Source organism: Triticum dicoccoides, chromosome 7B (genome assembly GCF_002162155.2).
Source record: "Triticum dicoccoides isolate Atlit2015 ecotype Zavitan chromosome 7B, WEW_v2.0, whole genome shotgun sequence".
Classification (NCBI taxonomy): domain Eukaryota; kingdom Viridiplantae; phylum Streptophyta; class Magnoliopsida; order Poales; family Poaceae; genus Triticum; species Triticum dicoccoides.
In genome coordinates, this window is record NC_041393.1 from 175,861,482 (window position 1) to 175,876,563 (window position 15,082).

The following is a 15,082-nucleotide window of genomic DNA, read 5'->3' on the forward strand; positions in this document are numbered from 1 at the left end:
TCTCCGGCGATTGCCACCCCACCGCCCAATCAACGCCCCCCAACCACCGGCGACTGCCAGCCAAAGGTCTCACGACTTCGAATACCCACCGACCACTAATTTATTACCATTTCTGTCCTTCGTATACACGCTGACGGGTGGGCCCTATGGTAATGTGCGCTGCTGAATGTGGACCGTTTGACAGGTCAATTGATCATGTTATCAACAAATTACGGAGCTGTATGGTGAGCCAGTGACCGTATGATCACCCTAAAATGTACTCCTATTTTATTAAGACAGTACAAACTCAAACTACCATTTCTTTCTTTCATATATGGGCTGACAGGTGGGCCCCACGGTTACGCGCCCCGATGGTGCAACACTAGTTGCGCCGCGTGGAACGTTTGATTGGTCAATTGATTGTGTCATCAACAAAATACGGAGTTGTATGGGTGAGCCAGTGACTGTATAATCATGACATGTATTTGTTTAACATGGTACAGATGCAAGGGCTCATATATACGCGCAAGCACTCACCGCTATAAGCGCACACACGCGAACCCTACCCCTATGAGCACCTTCGAGAGAGAGGGCCAGCATATATGATCTTGAGATTTTACGAAGTCACCATAGGTGCCTCGTAGTCGAGTGGAACGTCTCCTCCCACTGAACGTACATCACCGGAAAATACTGAAATTAACACAAGATAAATGCGAGCACCGGGACTTTAACCTTGGTGGGCTCGAGAAACCACTGTCCTCCTAACCATCCAACCACATGTTGGTTAGCACGACAAAATGTATGTGGTTACCGTGATGAGCTTATTCTGAAGTCCAGTGACCATATCATGCTTTCGCTTCAAATACAATGATCGTAAGTGTCGTCAACAAAATACGGGGCACGCATCAAATGCAAAGTCCGTCATTGTCATCAACAAAATATGGAGACGTATGGTGAGCTAGATATCGTTGTACTATTGTATATGCTTATTTTCTTAGTGGCCGATTGCGTGTGTGGTGTGGTGGGCACATCATTTCTAGTTGTGGTGGGTCAACATGAAGACTCATGGGTCGGTTCCATCCTGCGCCACATATAGGTTGGACCGAGACGTGTTATATGAAGACCCATGTGGAGTACTCGGCGTACAACACGAAGCTACCAGAGTCGCGGAGGACTCTATCCCCACTGGTGATAAGCTGACTATATATGATTTGTAACCCTAGGCCCCTAGTATGTTATACAAGCTTGGGGGCTAGTTCGTTGATAGTATACACACACGCACAATGCCTGGTATTCACGTGTACTTTGTACACACCTCTATCACTAATATACAGTACCAGGAGTAGGCTCTTTCTTCAACTGCAAGGGTCTAATCCGAACTAGGGTAAAACTTTGCCTCATATTACCATCCAGCCTAACAGCCAGGGATATCCTACCGAATGATATGATGAAATCATATCTGCCAATTACTACTAAGAGAGAGGTGTGTCTAGGGGGGCAATGTGTGTGAGAGAGGCCTAAAGATAATGTGCGTGCGGGAGACATGTAGGCACATATATGTGTATATAGAGGGGCTAGTAGAGACTGTGCATGTGTATATATGCATGTGAGAGAAATAGTGTTTTCCAACTGAGATTAGTGAAAAGAGTGGTACATAGTAGTCAGAAAGAGAGAGAGAGAGAGAGAGAGAAACAGAGAGAGCATGTGCATGAGACACCCCGACACCCTGAGAGAGATTGTGAGCATGTGTGAAAGAGAAATGTCGATGCATATAAAGTGTATGCACTTATGCATTAGATAGAGAGATATATAACGCGTTTGTGAGAATGGGCCAAGGCATAGTGCATCTACGTGTAAAAGGCGGTTCTAGCATTATATAACGCGTTTGCTTTTAGTCGACTGTTATTTTCATAGAATCCTGTAGTAATTGAGTGTGCCATGCATGTTGTAGAGCTATCATATGTCTCCCGTCATTTATTTCTCACCGACCTGCTATCTGCTACCTTTACACTGTACTAATTGTGCACACACTTCACCCATACTCACACTATTTTTTTATGCTTGGGTATTTCAGACTCTGACGCAGTGTTGATGAATGCAGAAAAGAAAAGACAGAAGTCGCTCCAGTGTAATTCGAAGATAAGCACTAAGCGTTTCAGCGCTCTAATGGGTGCAGTGTCAGCAGTTGGAGACAGTAAACGTAGCTCTGCAGTTGATGATCCCAATTGCCACACACAACCATCCCAGGTGCTTGCTTTAACTTCACGCTGTCAAATGTGGTTGCATGTTGCATATGGTGTCTAGCTTGTATTGCTTCCAAATTTGGTTAAATTGCATCTGCTTACTTTACACATTATACCTTTGAGAATGACATGCCTTCCTGTTTTTGATACATACTACATATGTCTATTAACCATGTTCGTACATCAAACTAATGCTCTTTTGTATCCCTCGTCAATCACTTATGATGAGACAGTCACTCGAGTGGGTTACTGTGAGACGCCCTACTCTTTTAAAGAGTGCAGTGTCATCCTCCCCACATGATTCTCAAGAAACAGCAAGGCTAAATGAAGATAGTCAACGTAGCTCTCTAGTTGATCACCGCAATTCCCCCACACCACCATCGCAGGTGCTTGCTCTTACTTGGCAGTGTGATATGTGGTTGCATGTTGCATATGGTGTCTACCTTGTAATGCTTCTAATTAGGGAAAATTGCGTCTGCTTAGTTAAGACATTATACCTATGAATATGACAAGCCTTCCTGTTTTTGGTATATACTACATCTTTCTATTAACCATGTTCTTACATCAAACTACTTTTCTCGTGTATCCCTCATCAATGCTCCTAATTTGTTAAATTGCATCTCCTTAGCTTACATATTATACATGTGAATATGACACGCCTTCCTGTTTTTGGTACATACTACATCGGCCTATCACACCATGTTCTTACATCAAACTACTGTTCTTGTGTATCCTGCATCTATCGCTTATGATGAGACAGTCACGCGCGTGGGTTAATATGAGACGCAATACTCTTATAAAGAATGCAATTTCATCCTCTCCGCATGATTCTCAAGAAACAGCAAGCCTAAATGAAGATATTGAACGTAGCTCTGTACTTGAAGACCGCACTTCCCCTACACCACCATCACAGGTGCTTGCTCTAACCTCGCAGTGTGATATGTGATTGCATGTTGCATACGGTGTCTAGCTTGTAATGCTTCTAATTAGGGTGAATTGCATCTACTTAGTTTACACACTATACCTGTGAATATGACATGCCTTCCTATTTTTGGTACACACCACATCTATGTGTTAACCTTGTTCTTACATGAAACTACCTCTCTTCTGTATCCTGCATCAATCACTTACGATGAGTCACCTTTATTCGTTGCATATTGCATATTATTTCTAGCCTGTTGCCATGTATTGCTTCTAATTTGGTCAAATACATTTGTTAGGGCACCCTTTTAATTTGGTAGAGTGATATTGGTTTCATCTTTCATATGGTTTATAGCTTGCATTGATTCTAACAAGTTCAAGCACCTTGTGCTTAGTTTACACTTTATACATCATACATGTCAATATGTCACGCCGTCCTATTTTTCATACATATTCCATCCTCCTATCATGCGGCTGCCTTACATGAAAGTAGTGTTCGTCAGTATCATGCATCAATGAGTTCTGAAGAGCAAATTTTATTCCTTTTTCTTGTGGGTTTGACTTGACAAGGCAAAATTAAGAAAGAGGAAGGAAAAGAGTAAGGAAGGCGATGATGGTGGTCCTCTGCAGCAACGTAAACGGACCATCTGTACCAATTCTCCTTGTACTGATACTGCATTACAAGGTCCAAGTCTCCGCTCCCCTACTCCACCATCCAAGGTGCTTGCTCTAACTTGGCAGTGTGATATCTGGTTGCATGTTGCATATGGTGTCTAGCTCGCATTGCTCCTAATTAGTGTAAACTGCATCTGCTTAGCTTACACATGATACATGTGAATATGACACGCTTTCCTGTTTTTGGTACATACTATATCTGTCTATCACACCATGTTCTTACATGAAACTACTCTTCTTGTGTATCCTGCATCAGTCACTTATGATGGGACACCTTTAAGTTGGCAGTGTGATATTGCTTTGCATCTTGAATATGATTTCTAGCATGTATTGCTTCTAGTTTGATGAACGCCACCTATGACGAGACAGTTTTAACTTGGCAGAGTGATATTGATTGCACCTTCCATATGGTGTCTTGAAGTGTTTCTAATTTGTTGAAGTGCCTTCTGCTTAGTTACCACATCATAGGTGTGAATATGTCAAGCCGTCCATTTTCTCGTACATGTTCAATCCTCGTATCATGACTTTGCCTTTCATCAGAGTAGTGTTCATCAGTATCATGCATGAATGAGTTCTAAAGAGCAAATTATATTCCTTATTCTTGTCGGTATGACCTCACAATGCAAAATCAATGAAGCTGAAGGAAATTGGCAAGGCATTGGATGATGGTGGTCCTTCCGAGCAACTGAAATGGAGGTTCTCTACAGATTCTACTCCGCCGTCCTCCCAACAAGATTCGCAAGACAACGCAAGGCTAGACAGTCAACGTAGCTGTGTAGATGATGAGCACATCTCCCCTACTCCACCATCACAGGTGCTTGCTCTAACTTGGCACTATTATATGTGGTTGCATGTTGCGTATGATGTCTAGCTTGTATTGCTTCTAACTTTGTTGAATTGCATCTGCTTACTTTACACATAATGCCTGTGAATATGACATGTGTTCCTTTTTCTACATCAGACTACTATTCTTGCATATCCTGCATCAGTCACTTATGATAAGGCACCTTTAAGTCGCCACTGTGATATTGGTTATGTCTTGCATATGATTTCGAGCATGTATTGCTTCTAATTTGTTGAAACGCCATACAGTTTGAACTTGGCAGAGTGATATTGGTTGCATCTTTCATATGGTGTCTAGCTTGTAGTGCTTCTAATTTGTTGAAATGCCTTCTGCTTAGTTACCACATCATAGGTGTGAATATGTCACACCATCCTGTTTTTCATACATATTCCATCCTTGCATCATGTGTTTGCCTTTCATCCGAGTAGTGTTCGTTGGTATCATGCATGAATGAGTTCTGAAGAGCGAATTTTATTCCTTTTTCTTATCGGTTTGACTTCACAATGCAAAATCATTACAGTTGAAGGAAATTTGTCCGGCAGTGGATGATGGTGGTCCTTCGGAGCAACTCAAACAGGGGGTCTCTACAGATTCTACTACGCCATCCTCCCAACAAGATTTGCAAGACAACACAAGGCTAGATAGTCAACGTAGCTATGTAGATGATGAGCACATCTCCCCTACTCCACCATCACAGGTGCTTGCTCTAACTTGGCACTATTATATGTGGTTGCATGTTGCGTATGATGTCTAGCTTGTATTGTTTCTAACTTGAATTGCATCTGCTTACTTTACACATAATGCCTGTGAATATGACACGTGTTCCTATTTCTAGAACATACGTGTACACGATGAGCACATCTCCCCTACTCCACCATCACAGGTGCTTGCTCTTACTTGGAACTGTTATATGTGGTTGTGTTTTCCGTATGATGTATAGTTTGTATTGCTTCTGATTATGTTGAATTGCATCTGCGTAGCTTACCACTTATACCTGCAATGATCACTTACCCATAAGACACATTTAACTTGGGACTGTGATGTAGGTTGCATCTTGCATTGTCTTCTAGCTTGTACTGCTTCTAATTTCTTGAAATGGCACTTACGACGAGACACTTTTTACCTGATAGAGTGATATTGGTTGCATGTTCATATGGTGCCTAGCTTTCATTTCTTCTAAATTTGTTGAAATGCCTTCCGCTTACTGTTTTTTCATACATATTCCATCCTCCTATCATACGTGTGAATATGAAACATTGTCTTTTTTGTATATATTCCATCCTCCTATCCTGCGCTTGCCTTACATCAAAGTAGTGTTCGTTTGTATCATGCATCAACCAGTTATGTAGAGCTAATTTTATTCATCTTCTTGTGGTTTTGACTTCATAAGGCAATATCAGAAAATAGGAAGGAAAAGAGTAAGTTAGGGGATGTTGGTGGTCCTCCGCACAGACGCAAACAAAGACTCTCTAGATTTGCCACTGCTACTGCTAATGAAGTTGAAGTCCCAAGTCTACATGATGAGTTCGTCTCCCATACTCCACCATCGCAGGTGCTTGCTCTAAGTTGATAGTGTGATAATTGGTTTCATGTTGCATATGTTGTCTAGCCTGTATTTTTTCTATTTTGATTAAATTGCACCTGCCGAGTTTATACGTTATACATGTGCATATGACATGGCTTTCTGTGTCTAGAATACACTGCATCTATCTATCATACCATGTTCTTACATCAAAGTACTATTGTTGTGTATCCCGCATCAGTCACTCATGATTGGACACTTTTAACATGGCAGTTTGATAGTGGTTGCATCTTGCATTGATTTCTACGTTGTACTACTTCTAATTTTTCGAATTGCCACTTATGACAAGACACTTTTAACTTGGCAAAGTAATATTGGTTGCATCTTTCATATGGTGTCTAGCTTGCATTACTTCTATTTTCTTGAAAATCCTTCTGCTTAGTTTGCACATCGTAGCTGTGAATATGTCATGTCGTCCTGTTTTTCTTACATATTCCATCCTCATACGGTTGTCCTACATCAAAGTATTGCTTGTCTATATCATGCATCAATGAGTTCTGAAGAGTGATTTTATTCTTTTGTGTTGTGGGTACAGCTTTACATGGCAAAGTCAAAAAAGAGCAAGGAAAATAATATAGTAGGGAGTGCTGTTACTCGTCGGGTGAAACGGAAAAGGATCTGTCGTCGAGATTTTTCTAGTACTTATAGTGCAGTAGAAGGTCCAAGTCCACCGGCTAAATCTACAAACACAGTATCACCTGCTCCACCAGCTGCAGCATCCGCTTCAACTATACCAGCATCTCAACCAGTTACTCGTTCATTTGCTCCGGAACTGGCAAGTTCCCAAGCTGCCTTCACACCTAAAACTACTTCCGAAGCACTGCTGACACAACAGGACTTGGCAAGATCAGATGAACCTCATGACCATCAACACCAAGATGGTACCTGACCGAGTCAAGTTGCAGTTGCATGCTCCTTTATATGTACTCTCATAGTTTGATGTACACTAACACTTTCCATATTTGTTGTTGAACTAGCACCACGGCGCAAGCGGAAACAGACATCAGGGATAATGCTTGACAGATTAAAAAAATCTAAAGGAGGAAGAATGGAGATCCATTTTGAGGCGGGTTTAAAAAGGCCACGTGATGCTACAGAGTCAGCCAAGTTAGTATCAGAGGCAGCCGTTGCCGTTAGGTGTCATGCACGTATCCTCCCAACGTGGATCCAGTACAGGAATGAGAAAGACAATACCTAGTTTAACACCTTCCTTGACCATTTATCCGTAAGTAATGTTATTCGTCGCAATTAGTAATATTGTCTTGCTCTGTCCCATACTTTCTAGCTTCCTCCTAATAAGACTCACATTCTTTTTTCAACAGATGAGGTTCAAGTTGGATCCGAAAGATGATGTAACTAAACAAGCATGAACTCATGTTTTTCAGACTGCTCTGCAACAGTATCGGTACCACCTTAGAAAATCTCACTTTGAAGTCAAGGCTAACAATGAAATTGCCCAAACATCTCTAGTGGAATATATTACAGATGAAGACTGGACAGCCCTTGTTAAACACTGGTCTGATCCAAAGTATCAGGTAGGCTATATGTATTTGATCAGACCACATATTGAACTTGTATTTATGTATGTGCCTCACAAGTGTATCTTCTTCTAGGCTAACTATTTGAAGAACAAAACCAACTATACTAAAGTGAAATTCCAACACACAACAGGATCTCGTACCTATATTGCACACTGTGAGGCTCTTGTAAATAGCTGCTACTTCCTTCTTTTTTTGTGCCATATTATCGTATCTATATTGACTTGTTCCAAATACAGAGGAAAGCTCGTGCGGACCAAAAAGAACCTGAACCGAATGCAGTGCAAATCTTCAAGGATTGCCACACCAGCAAGATGAAGGGCATGAGCACACCAGTTCAAACCACTGTTGTAAGTCCTTACTCCTCCTGCCTTGAACTGATTGGTACTATGATGTGTTCATTTAACTACTTGGTTTGCAGCCAATGTCAGTTACTCTATTCACTTTTATACACAGTTGTCTTAACGTATCATTTCACCTTACATGGTTTAAAAGAGATGAAGGATATTCTTTTGGCCTTGATCTGTAATCTAGTTGTTATGTTCACGTGCGCACACAATGATAAAAAAGCTTGTTTGTTTTATATCTGTTTGCCCATGATATGAATGATGTCATATTATGTTCATCCTACTTTAAACCATGTCTCTTTATCCTTGGATGTCAACGAATGTGAGGAAATAGACAATACAGTAGGCATGCTACATGGACATATGTTCTGAAAGTGATTTTATTATGTAGTTGGCACTACAATACATGCTAATGTATTACAGTAGTTCACCAAAATAAGTTATGTATAAACGTTTAACCTACTTTGTTTGTTTTTGTCTCATTAGTAACTTATCTGGTACACTAATCTACAAGTTCAAACTTTCAGGAAGCTATGGAACAAATGATTGAACAGCCACAACCACCTGAAGGTGACGAGGCTACCACAGGCACAATGTCACCTCTTGCTGCAGTGCGTCAGTATCTGTCCACTAACAGTGCAAAAAGCACCTTCCTGCGTAATTCTGGGTTGGTTGTCAAGGTAACCTCGTCCAAATTGCCTACTGAACAAAATCTTCCTGCTAAACAAAGTGATATATCTGTGCTCCAGATGCAAGTCCAATCCCTAATGGATGTTATTTCGAAAACAAGAATAGTGGTTGAGAAATGTCGTCAAGATATGAATGGTTTTGAAACCAGACTATCAGACATTCGCTTCGTTGTTCAAGAGCGATGGCAGAAAAAGGTGGAGATCGTGCTGCTCCATCAGATTCTACAGCCTGAAACATTAGCACTCAGGTCAAATGATCTGTGCTTCTATACATCTGATGGTGCTTTTATCTGGAAGGATTATAAACTTTATGCCAACAGGCCTTTTGTTGTATGGTTGGAATTTATTTTGTTGTGATACAATATTTATGATGCTGCCACAGGCTGCAGTAATTACGACCCTATTTTTGTATAGTGTAGGTTTATCTTAGTAATGTATTCGGCTGAAAGCTTCGTAGGAGCCCAGCATGCCAACATTCGTCAGGCCCATTCCAATTGGGCTAAAAACGATTATAGGCCGAAATTGGCATGTAGCCCACTAAAAATATCTGGGCCTAAGCATAAGCTTTCATATTTTTCTGGTAGGCCTGTGCCCATAGTGGGCCTTTAACAGGCCTAAACATAATTTGGGCCCTTAGTAAAAATAGGCCGTTTACAGGTGTAAATATCTCGAGCCAATAAAAAACATGGGCCTTTAATAGACCGAAAGTGAGATTAGGCCTTGATTGTGCCAAATAACCCACTGGTCTTAGGAGGCCGAAATGGTAGCCCATTTACGATGCGGATCTTTGACAGGCCAAAATTCGGACGGGCCGTAAATACGCTGACCTAATACACGGGCCTTTAACAGGCCAAAACTTCGGTCGGGCTAGATTATCGTCATTTTTATATGGGCTGTTAATGGGCCCGATATGACATTGGGCCACATATGGCCCATGGTTTTCGTCCGGCGTTAATAGGCCAAAAGTGACAATAGGTCGAAAGTGGCCCAAATCTATAGTGGGCCTCTAACAGGCCAAATGTCAGACATGGCCGAAAATGACCCAAATCCTTCACGGTCGTTTATGGGCCGAAAGTTTTGATGGCCTGTAAATGGGCCCAAATGAAGCAGGACCTTTACCAGGCCAGAAATACACCGGGTCGTAATTCGGCCCAATTACTTAGCGGACTGTTAACGGGCCAGAAGTGACCATGGGCCGCGTTGATGACAAGTTTAGGATAGGCCATTGACGGGCCGATTTGACAGAGAATGTTGGGCCTTTAGCTGGGCCGGCCCATTATGGTCTGCAGAATCTTGTGGGCCTTTAGCTGGGCCGGCCCATTGTGGTCCGCAAAATCTTGTGGGCCTTTAGCTGGGCCGGCCCATTATGGTCTGCAAAATCGTGTGGGCCTTTAGCTGGGCCGGCCCATTGTGGTCCGCTAAATTTTGTGGGCCTTTAGCTAGGCCGACCCATTATGGTCTGCTAAATCTTATGGGCCTTCGGTTGGGCCAGCCCAGTTAAACTTTGTGGGCCACTTTTGGGCCGGTCCACGTGTCAACATATCATAGGCCCATCTCGACCGTTGGATGAGTGAACCCTGTGCCAACGCGGAGCTGACACGTGGATCCGTCAGCCAATGGGAATTTTACACGTGGAAAATCGGCATTGGTCGTGGCTGTTAGCGGGTCATCGGATCCAAAAAAGGACACGATAGATTAACGATGGTTAACGGCGGCCTGTTACGGTGGAAGCCACGTGTCGGTCACCCTTGACGAAAGCACTTCTATGACGCGCGATCTATCGTCATGGAAGTGGACACTTCCGTGATGATAATTTTGGTAATGTCATGGAACACTTCTACGACAGCACAGGTATGACTATCTTGATTCTGTCATAAAATCGTCATGGATGTACATGCATGACAGAAAACGCGACCTACTGTAACAAACACATATCATCACGGAAGTGTATTTTTTTGTAGTGTAGAGATCGAAACATGGAAAGAAAGAATGAGTGTGTGTTGGAAACCGATAGCTTCCTAAGGTGGTTAGGAGAGGAAGATTGACCGATGCAGGAAGTATGTAGCATGTGTGCCAAGGGGGGTGCTAAAAACAACATTTGAATGTAGATAGTACGAGACTTAATATCGATGTTTCAATTCGGTGTACATATTAAGATTTGAACTGAGGACCATGCATATGGGTAATTATTTCGAATTCGTGCCATACTAGGTTTCAAAAAGTTGACATTGACTCGATTTGTTGTGCTATTTTGTAGGTCATATGTTTGAATCCATCAAAAGTTTTCTCACTACCATGGTGTTCATCATATACATATGAATTTGTATTAAAAAAGTAGCGTGGATACAGTGAAATGTGAAATCCACATTATAATTGAAGATCGCTATGTGACACACACTCTAATTCAAATAACTAATTGTGTGACACACACTCTAATCCACGTTAGCGTGGATACCATGGATACCGTTTCGATTTTTTTTCAAATAACTCCTCATTGATTCATTTATAGTATCTCGTTTCGAATGACTAATTATTTGCAAGGAAAACACGGGCATGGTAATACATACAGATTCATTTGCAAATGAAAGAAGATTCGTTTGCATTCTCAAATGTAGGCGCACCAGGCAGACCAGGGTTGTGTCGTGGTGGTCGCGTGTGTCGGACGGACGCTTAGCACCCAGCCACCCACCCCCCTCCCTCCCCCCCCCCAACGACAAAATAAGTTCGCGCTTCCACGTTTCGGATTGAAATATCTAGCGGCCCCAATTCTAGCGCTGCAAAATCTCCCTTCTCCACCGCCACCTTCCGCGCCCAGATTGCTCAAATCCCTAATTCTCCGCCAACCCAAGCAAAGTTCAAATCGCCCCTCGTCTCGTCTCTTTCCCCACCTCTGTGTCGGACGACTACGACAAAGACGACGGTCGTGCTTCACCACCGCACCGGAGCTACCTCATCTACGCCCTCGTCCACTGCACTGGGTGGTCCACCAACAACGTCGGCCGCCATAATTGACGTGCCTCACAGACACCGACTTCCACCGCATCAGGTATGCTTCACCGACGCTGTCTCACACCTCACCGGGGCTATTTCACCGAGCACATCATTGCACCTCCGCCCCCGAGGCCGTTGGGGCTTCACCAACGGTCTCGTCCACCGCATCGTAGCGCTTCGCTGCCACTCAAGATCTGCATCCGTGTGCGGCTAGCCAACGCCAGCGCATCACCCTCAACGGCTCTGAAGTGACCCGCACTCTAGCTAGGCGAGCATGCCCAAATGCCGGCCTGAACTAGGTATCCACACATCACTCCCTTGTGCACTGTTCCGATGATGTTTGGATATCCTTTCATTGCTCCCTTAGCTTACACGCCTATGCAACTTTGACTTTAACTCTTATTTCTTCTGTAGATATCATCTGAAACAAGCAAAACCATTTTTTAGCGAAGCATGACGGCGCTACGGGATCTGGTACACATCCTGCACACCCGTATAACCTTGTAAGTATCTGTCCTCGGTACAACAGCAAAGTTGATTCCTCTTATTTGATCAACCATTCCCCGTGTCAAAAATGTAGAGGGGGATGCAAGGAGCACAAGGCCTGCACATCCAAGCAAGTGGTAACATGGTCTCGTACATGGAACATCCCAAGCGCAAGCAGAGCTGCGGTGAGCCTGTACAACGAGCTAGCGTAAGTCCCTTGTCGGGGGGATGAACCCCGGGCAGGCAACAGAACCCGGATCCTTTTCAAAAAACAACGGGGCCGGCATCGCCCCTCAAGCCGGCACGCGCTCGGCCGGGTCGCTCGACCCGGCCAGGCCCCGCAACCCGGCCAAACTCTCCGACCCGGCCAAGCACCTCGACTCGGCCTCGACAACAAGTACAAGACAGCCGAACCCGATGCAACCAAGGCTTCCCCAACAAGCCAGCTCCACCCGTGGCATGCTCCGCAACCCAGCCACGGGTCAGCTCCCGTCCCATCCAGGCCGTACCACAGGACGAGTCTCCAGCCCCTGATGACCGGGGCAACAGTGCCCTGCCCATGCCCCTGGTCAGCCGGAGCGTGGCAACATTGCCCCTCACCTACCCGCTGACCAGGGCCGGCGTGGCTACAGTGTCCCCGTCGTCACTGCTGATGACAGCAAGCAGCGACCTGATGGAGCACCACTATACACGACTCGACTCGGCCACGCCCTGACGATGGACAAGACGTCGCACGGCCCCCTAGGCACGCGGGGCCCGCACCTACGGGGACCCTACGAACCACAAGCCCCCAGCGGGTCCCAGCCCGGGTCCTCGAACGCCGACGAACCGGACCCACCAACTTGTAACATTACCATTGTACCCCTGGGGGGTTGGCCTATAAAACACCCCAGGAGCCCTCGCATATACAAGCAAGCAAGCAAGAAGATGAGTAAGAAAGCCAGGATAGAGAAACTAGCCACCCACCGGTAGAATCCACCCAAGGAGAAGGAGCAGCCTAAGCTCTGGCCAGCCTTCCTTCCTCCTCCATACAGCTCCAGGAGCAACCTTGTACTATCGCGTGCCAACTACACTCGGCAGGACTAGGGGTGTTATCTCTCCGGAGAGCCCCGGACCTGCGTATGTCTTGCGTCCCGTGCTCACTCATGCCAACCCCGGCTCTGGAGCCCACCAGTGCCCTCGAGCCTCCTCCTCTCTTTAGCCATCCCATGGCATCTGCCGTGCGCCCACCACGACATCCCTCACTAATGTTCATCACCAGGAGCATGTAAAATGTTTGCATCAAATCCTTCATTAGCAGTATGTTCATTAGACACTTCAGGATCAAGAACAACATGAGCTTGTATGTTTGCACCGGAAACTTGATTAGATACATCAGATTCAGTCGGTTCAGTATTGATTGGGGGAGTTATAAAATAAGCAGAAATTGGTTTCATTTTCTCATAGATTCTCTACATACAAGCAGTTTTACAACATCGTCAGGTTTAACTATTGGCCAGAAATTGAACAGTTGAATTAGATATAATCAGGGATGTGATGTACCAGCTCGTTGCGCGTGCTACTCTTGCAAGCTGCGACTGTCTGTTTGCGCAAGCTCGATGCCATGCCCGTGCTGCCGTCGCTGCCTCCCACACAGGCTACACCCAGGGTTGGGTCTTCATCTTCTTGTCATTCTGTTTGCTTGAAGCCCGGCGACCACCCTCCAACGAGGGCGCAAGGAAGTTCTGTGTCGGTCTGTCCAGCGGCAGCTAAGTTAGGAGCGAACCAGACTGGAGGCTGGAGCGAATGAATTGGGATTTTTCCTGCTATCGATCGATATGGGAGGCGCTCGTTTGGGCCGCGAGCCTGCTATAGGGCCTGCCTTGCACTTATGTTATTGGCCCATCCAAATTGAAACACTTTTCTTCATTTTTTACATTGCCTGATCGTGCGTTGGGACGAACAAAACTAGCCTGGGCCAACCTGGACGACTCAAACTAGGTGCACACTTTCCAGCCACCCGAGGCGGCCGCCCATACCAGCCCCTATGGTGGCGTCGCCCCTTTTTGCGTGTATGATTGGGGTAGTGAAAAATATTCCAGTGGCGCTCTTTATTTACCCACAGAATGGTTGAATTGCTTGTTTTTATGAACTGAGTTCGCCAATAATGTGAAGGATGTTAGTCTTTTCATCCTATTGTAGATTGCTTAGATCTCGGTATGCCAAAAGTAACCACATGAAATATACAGTAAAAGACAGTGTGATGTGTGTGGCTACAACTAGTCTGACTACACATCCTCATATAACATATCAAGGACGCACCATCTTACCAGATTAACCATTTGACTTACCAACGTAGTGTGGGAACAAATAAGTATTGGGACTGCGTATCCAAGCAATTGATGCCATGGACTCCTTCGTACAACCTTGTAAGCGAAAAAGAAGTTGCAATGTGCCTCTACAAAGAGCTAGCGTAAGTTCAGTTACCTGCTTCTCGGAATTTTAGTTAGCCACTTATTGTAAAATTGTTCAATTACGTTGCTTGGCTTAATTTAGTTTGCTACTGATTACATAATGTCACAGCCTGTTAATCCTATTATAGACTGCACCTATCTATGTGTTTGATACTTACTGATAAGATTACCTGTTTGCCTGAACTTAAATGGCTAGTTTTTTGTTTAACTGCTTTGCTGCTGCAACAACGGGTTACAATGATGTTAATAACTACTTTTCAGCATCCAATTTAAACTCTTTAATTCCTTGTTTGTTTAATTGGTTTGTTGTTATAACTCCCAGTTGAGATGTTTT